Source organism: Heteronotia binoei, chromosome 21 (assembly GCF_032191835.1).
Source record: "Heteronotia binoei isolate CCM8104 ecotype False Entrance Well chromosome 21, APGP_CSIRO_Hbin_v1, whole genome shotgun sequence".
Taxonomy (NCBI): domain Eukaryota; kingdom Metazoa; phylum Chordata; class Lepidosauria; order Squamata; family Gekkonidae; genus Heteronotia; species Heteronotia binoei.
In genome coordinates this window covers 188,436,487-188,446,822 of record NC_083243.1, presented here as the reverse complement: position 1 = coordinate 188,446,822, position 10,336 = coordinate 188,436,487, and the positions used below count along the sequence as shown (strand labels likewise).

Sequence of the window (10,336 nt, the reverse complement as noted above, 5' to 3'; positions counted from 1 at the left end):
GCGCGCGCCTAACAGACGCTAGGAACGGCTAAGCCGTAAAGCGCATGCTCAGGATTTGTGCCGGAACGGGAGTGAACTGCGCTTGCGCTTTCCCCGGGCTCGCCCGTGGACGGAGAGGGCCGGGTGCGCGTGCGCGCCGGCAGCTCTATTCTTACCCAGCGGAGGCTGCAGCTTTATCAGCAACGCCGGGGCGGAGAAGAGCATCAGCCGTGCATTGCAGCGGCGGCGGCAGGGAGGATTAAGCGCATCGGTCGTCTGAATGCCTCTGTTAGGACGTGCAGGAATCCAGCTTCCTCTGCGGCCGCCTCCGGGATCAGCCCTGCTAGCAGGTATTCGCACACCCCTCCTTGCGCTGTCTGTCATAGGCGCCTGCTGGGGCTGGGGGAGGGGATGCCTGCAAGGGGGGGATTCTTTGGTGTGATCCGTTTGCTTCTGAGCTGCGTGAGTGGCTAAGGGCGTTGAGGACAAGGGGATCACGGTTGGGTGGAAGGATTTGCTGGGGTGGTTTCCCCCCCCCCCCCGTGGATCTTGGGCTCTCCCGCCTCTTTTTTATTTTTTAAAGGTTGCTTGTTGATTCCCCCCCCCCCCCCCTCCTGCAAGGCAGGGACAGCTCTCGAAGGGCCAGCACAATGCACGGGCATGGTGGGGGGAAACTCTTCAAGAAAGTGATCTGCCCGAGGGGATTCTGCTGCCCTAGCCCCCGTCGTCTTCCTCGCTGAGATGATTTATAGTCGGAACAAAGCAAATGCATAAAGCTAGCGCAGCCTAATGGGGTTGGGTTACTTCTGTGAATCGGTGCATGTGTTTAAAATCTGAGCTGAGACAGAGGGGAGGAATCTCAGGTATATGCAGCTTTTGTTTCATCTCACCCGCTCCCTGTTGTATTTAAATCTGAGCTTAGCAAAAATATATATGGGAGGGATGGTGGCATAGTGGTAGAGCATCTGCTTGGGAAGCAGAAGGTCCCAGGTTCAATCCCCGGCATCTCCAAAAAAGGGTCCAGGCAAATAGGTGTGAAAAACCTCAGCTTGAGACCCTGGAGAGCCGCTGCCAGTCTGAGAAGACAATACTGACGTTGATGGACCAAGGGTCTGATTCAGTAGAAGACAGCTTCATATGTTCATATACAGTGACTCCCATCGGCCTTACTTTTGGTTTTCTGTCATTCACTGGCATTGAGAAAGAGACATATTTCAGTTTTCTTCTCAGATGTGTCAGCATCTTTGTCATGTCTTGTGAGTTAGCGGAATAATTCTATCCATTTATACAGTGAGTGTGTTGAATGCTTTGGACTTATAGTCAGTCCTATGAATTTCATTTTCAAAATGAAGGAACTTTTAATGCTGGGGTTATGGATGGGACTGAAATGCAGCGGGATGTTTTGTTAACATTCTTGATTTGCGAGAAGGTTGTTGGAGTCCTCTGTCTCTTCTTGGATTTGTGCTGTTTCATTTGGAAACTGGTGGGAAATGATATCATTGACCTGGTTTTCCAGATGATAGTTTTAGATACCGTTTGCTGTGCATTAGTTATAGGAGATCCAGCTATCTCTCATGAAGGCAGCCCTTTTGTTGTAGAGAATATTTCTGCTAGAAATAACAATTTGAAGTACATACATTAATGGCCAAAATTCCACCCATAAACTCCACAGTTCTATAAGCTTAACTAATCCTCTTCTCTTTCCTGTATCACTCATTCTATGCAGCATTTATATCTTCAGTCAGTTGCATATAAGGATTCATTGATTTGGCAGTAGGTATTTGATATTTTTATATTTGTGGCTTTAATGTTGCATTATTCTTGTATTGTCTTAATCGTATAGGATGCTGTAGATGTAGAATATTTAGAAGATATAATGTGCTCCCTTCTGTTTCTGTCCAGCACATCAGCTTGAGCTCTTGGTACAAAATGAAATTTGTTGTTATGAGTAAATGAGGCCTCTGACATAACTGGGGATGAATGATATAACTCTTTTTAGTAAATGTTTTCAAGTTTTTAAGATACCCAGTTATTCCCTGAAGTCCTACCCAAGTGACAAAAAAGATATTTCTATCATTAGTTACCATTTTAGTGTAATATTTTGCTTTTGCAGTGTGCTATGAATTTTTAGGATGCCATGCTTTTCTTTCTGCAGTGGACATACCTCCCTTAAAGTAAGGAACATGAATTTCTGGCTGCGAGGCTGGCTTCCTCCCACAGTTAATCCTTCCTTCTGTACATGTGGACTATATAGAACACTTGTCATTGTGTTAGAATATGCAGAACTGTCTTCCAATTCGGACTGTTTGCAACCCCAGGGGAATTAACGCCCCCCATTGTTTGTGGTACACAGGCTTGGTTTCTGTGTTGTGTTCCTCCTTATTCTCCAAAACACATGGTGCAAGTCCAGTTGATGCCAGTTCTCCTATCACAGCTACTCAGCTAACACTATGCAGCTCATCTGCACCTGAGATTCCCTTAACCAGGTTACTGAGTATGTGAATGTTTTCTCTGCTAGAGCTGTCTGTTGCTGAGCTCAACAAGGAGGAGAGATAAAGGGAATGAGTGAGTGTGTGTGAGAGAGGGGAAGTGGTGGTGAAGGGAGAATGAGATAGCTGTATCAAGATGGATGGGTAATATGGAAAGTTTTGCTTTATTGCAGCCAGATATTTGTTTAACTGTTAAAGCTCAGCTGTGTCTCCGAGAGACCTAGGATAAGGAGAAAAATAAATGGGTGAGCCAGACCAAGAGATGTCTTGGATTCATTTTTTGCTCACTCCTATTCTTTGAATCTCACTTTGAGGATGGCAGGGGGATTAACTGGCAGTTGGAAGTGGCTGAAGTCTTGTATGGCAGGGAAGGAATTGGATTGCCAACTTATCTGCTCACTTTTACAAGCAGTTTTTGAAAGAGTAGTTGGATGAGCTGGCATCAACGGAGGGTGGGTGGGATTCTTTTATTCTCCATTATGTGAAAAGCTTTATTAACTGATTACTACAGACTGAGCTGCTTTTAAAGGCTTCCAAACAGAACGGTTGTGGGTGTCTTTCGTCTCCCTGCCCTGCAAATCTCTTGGCATCCTGAGGGAGCAATGGAAAAGTGGTTCAAATGAAGATTCAGAACATATGAAACTGCCTTATACTGAATCAGACACTTGGTCCATCAAAGTCAGTATTGTCTTCTCAGACTGGCAGCAGCTCTCCAGGGTCTCAAGCTGAGGTTTTTCACACCTATTTGCCTGGACTCTTTTTTGGAGATGCCGGGGATTGAACCTGGGACCTTCTGCTTCCCAAGCAGATGCTCTACCACTGAGCCACCGTCCCTCCCAAAGTCCTATGGAAATAGAGAGAGGAAAAATGGTTGAGTAATAGAGGGTGGTGACAGAAGGGGGGGGGTGAAGAGAAAGGGTTATAAGGGGAAAAGAGGAAAACCTGAAAGAGTGGAAGGACAGGATACACAGTAAATAGGGTACAGAGAGTATATATACTGTGGGGTTCAGAGGACTGATAAAGGGCTGTGATAGTGTTGAGAGGGAAGAGAGAATATGCTACAGTGTGCCAAGAGAAAAAGAAGTTCATGGCATTAACAAAATCTTGCTTGTAAATTTAACCCATACTCTAGTAACATGTTTCTTGCTCTATCTTTCTAAAAATTTACTGTCGAGTTAAAAATGCGAGTGACCTTTGGAGTGAGTTATCTATCTACTTTATTTATACCGCACCTTCCTTTTATGTGAGGACCCAAAGTGGCATCCAAACCCCTGCCATAAATATGAAAAGTGATTTGGCTTTTAACGTTGGCTTATGGGCCTTGAAATACAGCACTGGTAAGTTTTGGGGGCATAATAGAATTGAGTGGTTCTCCTTGTTGACACATCTGGATCTTAAATAAGTCTGGCTGACTTAAAGGGAACTTGCTTCTAAGGAAATAGGTTTAGGATTGTGCTTTTCATTTTGAAAAACTAGTGAGACAAAATCCCTTCTTTGTAGCTCACTCCTAAGGTGCTGGTGCATCGTGACAATTGTGCAGTTGCAGCAGATGTGTGTTGATATGTGAAACACGCACCTTTCAACAAATGTGTACTCAGTGCATTAGAACCTATAGCGGTTCTACTGCAAGTTGTCAGTCAGAGTAGCATGCCGATTGCTGTCTCCATGTCAGGTATACAGAGGCGCCGAACAGACACACATTCCCTTGATCCCGATGTTCACACTGAAATGAGAAGCTAAATGCTGTGATTAGAGAATGTAGAACGGGGTTCCTAAATAATTGAGCCGTTAAACTGAAGAAAGAATTGAAACGTCATCAAAATCTAGAGAGACGTCTTTTAAAGAAAGTGACTGCGTTAAAGCTACACTCCTCAGGAGCACCCACCTTGTGAATTTCGGTTGGACTATTTCCAAGTTTGGACTTATATCTATTCATTTGAGGATGGGTTTTTTTGGCCCCTTGGAGAGCCAGTATGGTGTAGTGGCTAAGTGTGCGGACTCTTATCTGGGAGAACCGGGTTTGATTCCCCACTCCTCCACTTGCACTTGCTGGAATGGCCTTGGGTTAGCCATAGCCCTGGCAGAGGTTGTCCTTGAAAGGGCACCTGCTGTGAGAGCCCTCTCCAGCCCCACCCACCTCACAGGGTGTCTGTCATGGGGGAGGAAGGGAAAGGAGATTGTGAGCCGCTCTGAGACTCCGGCCTTGAAAGGGTAGCTTCTGGGAGAGGCCTTTCCAGCCCCACCCACCTCACAGGGTGTCTGTTGTTGGGGAGGAAGGTAAAGGAGATTGTGAGCCGCTCTGAGACTCTTTGGAGTGGAGAGCGGGATATAAATCCAATATCTTCATCTACCTCACAGAGTGTCTGTTGTGGGGGAGGAAGGTAAAGGAGATTGTGAGCTGCTCTGAGACTCTTTGGAGTGGAGGGCGGGATATAAATCCAATATCTTCATCTACCTCACAGAGTGTCTGTTATGGGGGAGGAAGGTAAAGGAGATTGTGAGCTGCTCTGAGACTCTTGGGAGTGGAGGGTGGGATATAAATCCAATATCTTCATTTACCTCACAGGGTGTCTGTTGTGGGGGAGGAAGGTAAAGGAGATTGTGAGCGGCTCTGAGACTCTTTGGAGTGGAGGGCGGGATATAAATCCAATATCTTCTTCTGCCACTTTAGAAGGCCATAGCACTGCCGGCCTCTATCATTATTGTATTGTTTATTATGTGTTGTACACAATCCTTGTAATATATTTTTTGCAAACTGAAAGGCGGTGTATTACTTGGTGGCTTTGATCAGTCTACACATTCCCTTAATGGCAGAGTGCTGCTGAACCCACCAAGAGAGGGAACACAGCGCTCTCCATTGAAAAGAGCACCATGATGTGACCAGGAACAGCCCTGGTTGAGTGAACATACGACAGGCAGCTCTACAGATGCTGCATTCTCCTTCTGCAGCCAAGGTCCCTTTTGTTCATGCAGGGAGGATATATAGCTCACTTAGCTGGGACAACCAAGGCCCCTTCCATGTCAGAGTGCGGTCAGGGCAGTAACAAGGGAACACACAACAACACCTTCATAAAAGACACTCCTGCCTGTTATCCAACAGCTCACCAAGGAGAGGCATCCATGTATCAACCCAAGGTTCAGAAGGCAAAGCTTACCTTTTGGCCAGCAACAGGGAGAGCAGCAGCTGAATGAGAGGAAAAGGCTTGTAAGCACTCCTGTAAGCACTCACCTGCTGGGTGCATGGTAGCAAGACAAGGGGAGGGACGGTGGCTCAGTGGTAGAGCATCTGCTTGGGAAGCAGAAGGTCCCACGTTCAATCCCGGGCATCTCCAAAAAAGGGTCCAGGCAAATAGGTGTGAAAAACCTCAGCTTGAGACCCTGGAGAGCCGCTGCCAGTCTTAGAAGACAATACTGACTTTGATGGACCAAGGGTCTGATTCAGTAGAAGGCAGCTTCGTATGTTCAAGGCATAGGGCATTAGCTACACCCCCCACCAGCTATACAGAGTAGGATAGGCTGCAGAGAGAGGCATAGTGCTGTGCAAAGGTATAGCATACCCTTGCAGGAACTATGTCTGTGTTCTAGTTGCAGTGGAACTATGTCTGTGTTCTAGGTCTTCTCCATGGATTTCAGATCCTTCAAGGTATTGGGTGCCAAGGTAATGGGTATCTTGGGTATTTGGTCAGCAGTAACACAGATCAGAGCAAGGTGTTTGGTAGTTACCCCAGACTGCAGTTATGCTTCCTTTGTCTCCTGTCTGCAGGGGAATGAGAGACATCAGCATAGCATTTTGTCGAGAGCATGGTACTGGAGTGCTTGCATGTCTGCCTGTATGAGCCCCCCCCCCCCCGCCCATGTAGTGTTCACACTTACTGTTAGCGACTGTTGTGGAATTAGAATAGTTGAGGCAATACATAGAGGGGTACAGCAAGGCAGGGGGAGATGGTTGTAGTCCTAAGTGGGAGCTGGGATTCCCCGCCCCCCCACTTCCCTAAGTGGGGTGCATATCTTTGTACCCCACTTGGGGGAGCAGGATTTCCCTTTTGGTATCTGTCATGAGATGGAACATGGGTAAGGATTTTTAGCAGAGACCTATTCAATTTATGCAGCAAGGCTAATTCTCTCCCTTGGTTGTCCATACTTAGTGGCCCTCATTGTAAAAAGTGCCCTTCTCCATGAGTAACGTGAGATCCAAGTGATAAAGACCTTTCTTGTGAACACACAGCCATCATTGCACTCAGGTTTGTTTTTTTTATTTGTATGAGCATCAATGAGGAGTTTAGAAAATATGCTAGGATTTTCAGCGCTGAAACAATGCTATGCCTAGTCCTGGAAAGAATTAGGATCAATGTTCCCTTTAAACAGCAGAGTCTTGCGAGCAAAAATTCTACTTTGTGAGCCTCTGGCATTAAAGTTGTGAGCTACTGCATAAATTAGTGTGCTCTGGGGTCATCCTTCCTGAGTGAAGACAAAAATCTGTGAGCTGGAAGCTAAGAATCTGTGAGCTAGCTCACGCTAACTCAGCTTCGAGGGAGCACTGGTTAGGATGTGCCTGCGTTACTGCCTGATTTTATACCCACTCTGGCGTTGCGCCATCCTGATGCTAGTAAGACTTGCCACCAATATTGGCATAATTGCCATCCTGAGCCCTTTGGATAAAAGATTTAGGATTGCACTGCAGATTATTTACAATTAGAGGGAGTTTGTTTACCTGAGAGATCATCACTAATGCTTGTGGGATGTATTCTAGCTTTTTAAGAAAGCGTGTAAACTTCAGGATTGGTTGAAACATTCCTTTCCCTTGTCTCGTTTTGTCCTCATGCTGTATCTTGCTGAATGCAGACGTGGGGGAACCGGGGCCAATGGTCATAGAAGAAAATTAATTGAGGTTCATGTAAACCTACCGGGCATCTGTATAGTGAGATCCTATGCATGGATGGGGTGGGTTTTTTGGTATTGTATTTTGTGTGTGTGTGTGTGCTTGTTTGCACCTGGAAGTCATGATGACCTCTTGTGACTGACCCCGATTAGGGGCCTGGAGGATATTCAGGGAGGTGGCTGAATGAAGCCTGCTCCTGCCTCTGGTATTCCAAGGAGGTCTCCCACCCAAGTACTTGCCAGACTGGGCTTGCCCAGGCTATCCAGGTTAGGGCCTTAGAGATCCTATGTGTGTTGATGCAGAAGTAAGTCAGTGAGGCTTACTTCTAGGTAAGTGTGTGGTTGGTTGCATGTTGTGGTTGGTTGCATGTTTGGTTGGTTGCATGTTTTAGTGCCTCGTAAGATCTGTGGTATTATTTTCATGGATTACAGACCACTTTCTTAGAGGTGTGCTCTGTGAAAGCACAGCCACCATCTGTTGGCCTTCAAGGTGCCATGGCTCTACTTTTTTGCTTCTGCTGCAGCTGTTAGCCCTAAATTTCTTAGCATTTGTGTGGTTGACATCCACGATTAGAACCTGGGGAGTGCCAGCAAGCCCCCTCCTCTTTTTCAAGGAAAATTGTTGTGACTTCAGTCATTGCAGTCCGCCATGAAGACTTTCTTTTCTTCTTGGTTCCAGGAAGAGTATCGCTTGCTTTTTGATATCTTGTATGACATTGCTTTTAGTGCTCACTAGTAGACAACCTAGCAACCCAGTTGCACAGCTAGGGCAGTGGTCTTCAACCCACTGGTCGATGCCCTCAGGTGGGTTGCATGAAGAGCCCCACCTGATGGGTTGTGGGCCTTTAAAAGCTGCCATGGTTTTTACTGTCGTTTGGGAGGCTGCTGGCTTGCATGTTGAGAGAGCAAGAGGGCCTTACCTTTTGCTTCTGTTTGCATGCTCAGTCAGAGGAGTAGCTCAAGAGTCTGAATCTTGGCTTATTTTTAATGTTATTTATAGTCTACCTTTCTCACTAAGACTCAACATGGATTATGCCGTATAAGTCAATGCAGTCAGGAAGACAGGAGATCCAATAAACAATGTAATAGGATTGGTGGTGAAAAGTGGCATGCCGCAGCCGATTTATGACAACCCTGTGGGGTGAGGAGGCAGAAATCAAAACCAGGAAAAGATCTTGAAAGAAAGGTTGAAAGAAAACATAAGGATTGACATGGCATATTAAATGATTTAGAAATTACATTACAAGTAATACTTACAGCAACAGGTCGTGTGTGCTGCGCGTAATAGTACAGCCTGTATTCTCTTTCCCTTTATTAAAGAATCCTTTATTAAAGGGATCTAGGTGATCATATTGGCTGAGTCAAGGTTAGGGTTGCCAATCCCCAGGTGAGGGCAGGGGATCCCCCGGTTTGGAGGCCCCCCCCCCCCGCTTTAGGGTCGTCAGAAAGCAAGGGGAGGGGAGGGAAATGTCTGCTGGGAACTCATTATTCCCTATAGAGATTTATTCCTATAGAAAATAATGGAGAATTGATCTGCGGGTATCTGGGGCTCTGGGAGGGGGCTGTTTTTTGAGGTAGAGGCACCAAACTTTCAGTATAGCATCTATTGCCTCTCCCCAAAATACCCCCCCCCCAAATTTCAAAAAGATTGGACCAGGGGGTCCAATTCTATGAGCCCCAAAAGAAGGTGCCCCTATCCTTCATTATTTCCTATGTTAGGAAGGCATTGAAAAGGTGTGCCGTCCCTTTAAATGTGATGGCCAGAACTCCCTTTGGAGTTCAATTATGCTTGTCACAGCCTTGATCTTGGCTCCACCCCTAATGTCTCCTGGCTCCACCCCCAAAGTCTCCACCCTCAAAGACCCCAGATATTTCTTAAATTGGACTTGGCAACCCTAGTCAAGGTTGGGGGCATCTTACAGGCTGAAGCTGATAGAAAGCATTTTTAATGACTTTAAAAATTAATGTTAGATCCAGTATAAGCTCTTGACCAAATTAGTGAGGGTCAGCTGACTCCATTGAAGGTGGGAAGCACCATGCCCTTCAACATTTCTATCCACTCAACCAGCATTTCATCTGCCTTGTCAGGATTTAGTTTCAGTTTGTTCACTCTTGGTTATTTAACTACAGTGTACAGGCAGAGGCTCAGGACCTCTACCTTATCACCTGGAGATGTGAGCAAGGAGATGTGAAGCTGGGTATTGATGACAGTCAGACTCCAGAATAGCCATGCTTTGTCTTTAGGGATTTACATAGAGGTTGAATAAAATGGGGGATAGGACCATGCCCTATGGAATCCCACAGGATAGGTCCCACACTGATGACCAATGGGCTTTGAGGCCATTCTGTGTGGCATGATTTGCACCAGTCCAAAGCGCATATCTTGGTATTTTCTGTCTTCAAATGCCTCAAAGATATGGCTTGGTCCACTGTGTCAAGAGGCTGCAGATAAATCCAGTAGGAACAACAAAGAAGCGTGGTAGAGCTCATCAGTTAAAGCTGCTAGGTCTGTCTGTGTCCCATAGCATGAGAAGGGTTCTCCAGATTATACATTTCCTTATACCCAGCTTCCTTTGCCTTCTGCTCATAGTCCTGGAACTGAACTTGGTGAGGCCATAACTCTGTCTCCTTTTCCTGTCACAGTTCACTGAGTCCCAGTGCTGGTGAGGCTGAAAATCACTGAGTTTAAAGGAGCTATACTCTCTGTCTGTGGATTACTGCGGGAATAGGACTTAATTGGTTGTGAAGGAGGTGACAAATGTCAGCAGTGTTAGTACAGACAGCTATTCTGATATTAGGTCTTGCCAGTTGCCAATGTATATGTCTTTAAGGTGCTGCTTGACTTGAGTTTAATTTTGTTGTCATAAACCAACGCGGCCTCCTTCTGGAATGGTACGTCCCACTGTATTCAATGGAGCTTGCTCTCAGGAAGGATTCATCTCAAGTATTGTTGGCTCACATGTTGCTACCCTTTTCACTCATAGTCAGGG

At 46.0% G+C, this 10,336-nt stretch overlaps 1 protein-coding gene across 1 annotated transcript in view; it reads left to right on the top strand.

The window, feature by feature from the left end:
- Positions 1-248: 248 nt before the first annotated feature.
- CLASP1 (cytoplasmic linker associated protein 1) overlaps positions 249-10,336 on the top strand; it is a 400,778-nt gene continuing 390,690 nt past the window's right edge. The window contains exon 1 of the mRNA XM_060262849.1: positions 249-329. The gene's annotated coding sequence lies outside the window, so the exon portion shown is untranslated. The remainder of the gene's footprint in view (positions 330-10,336) is intronic.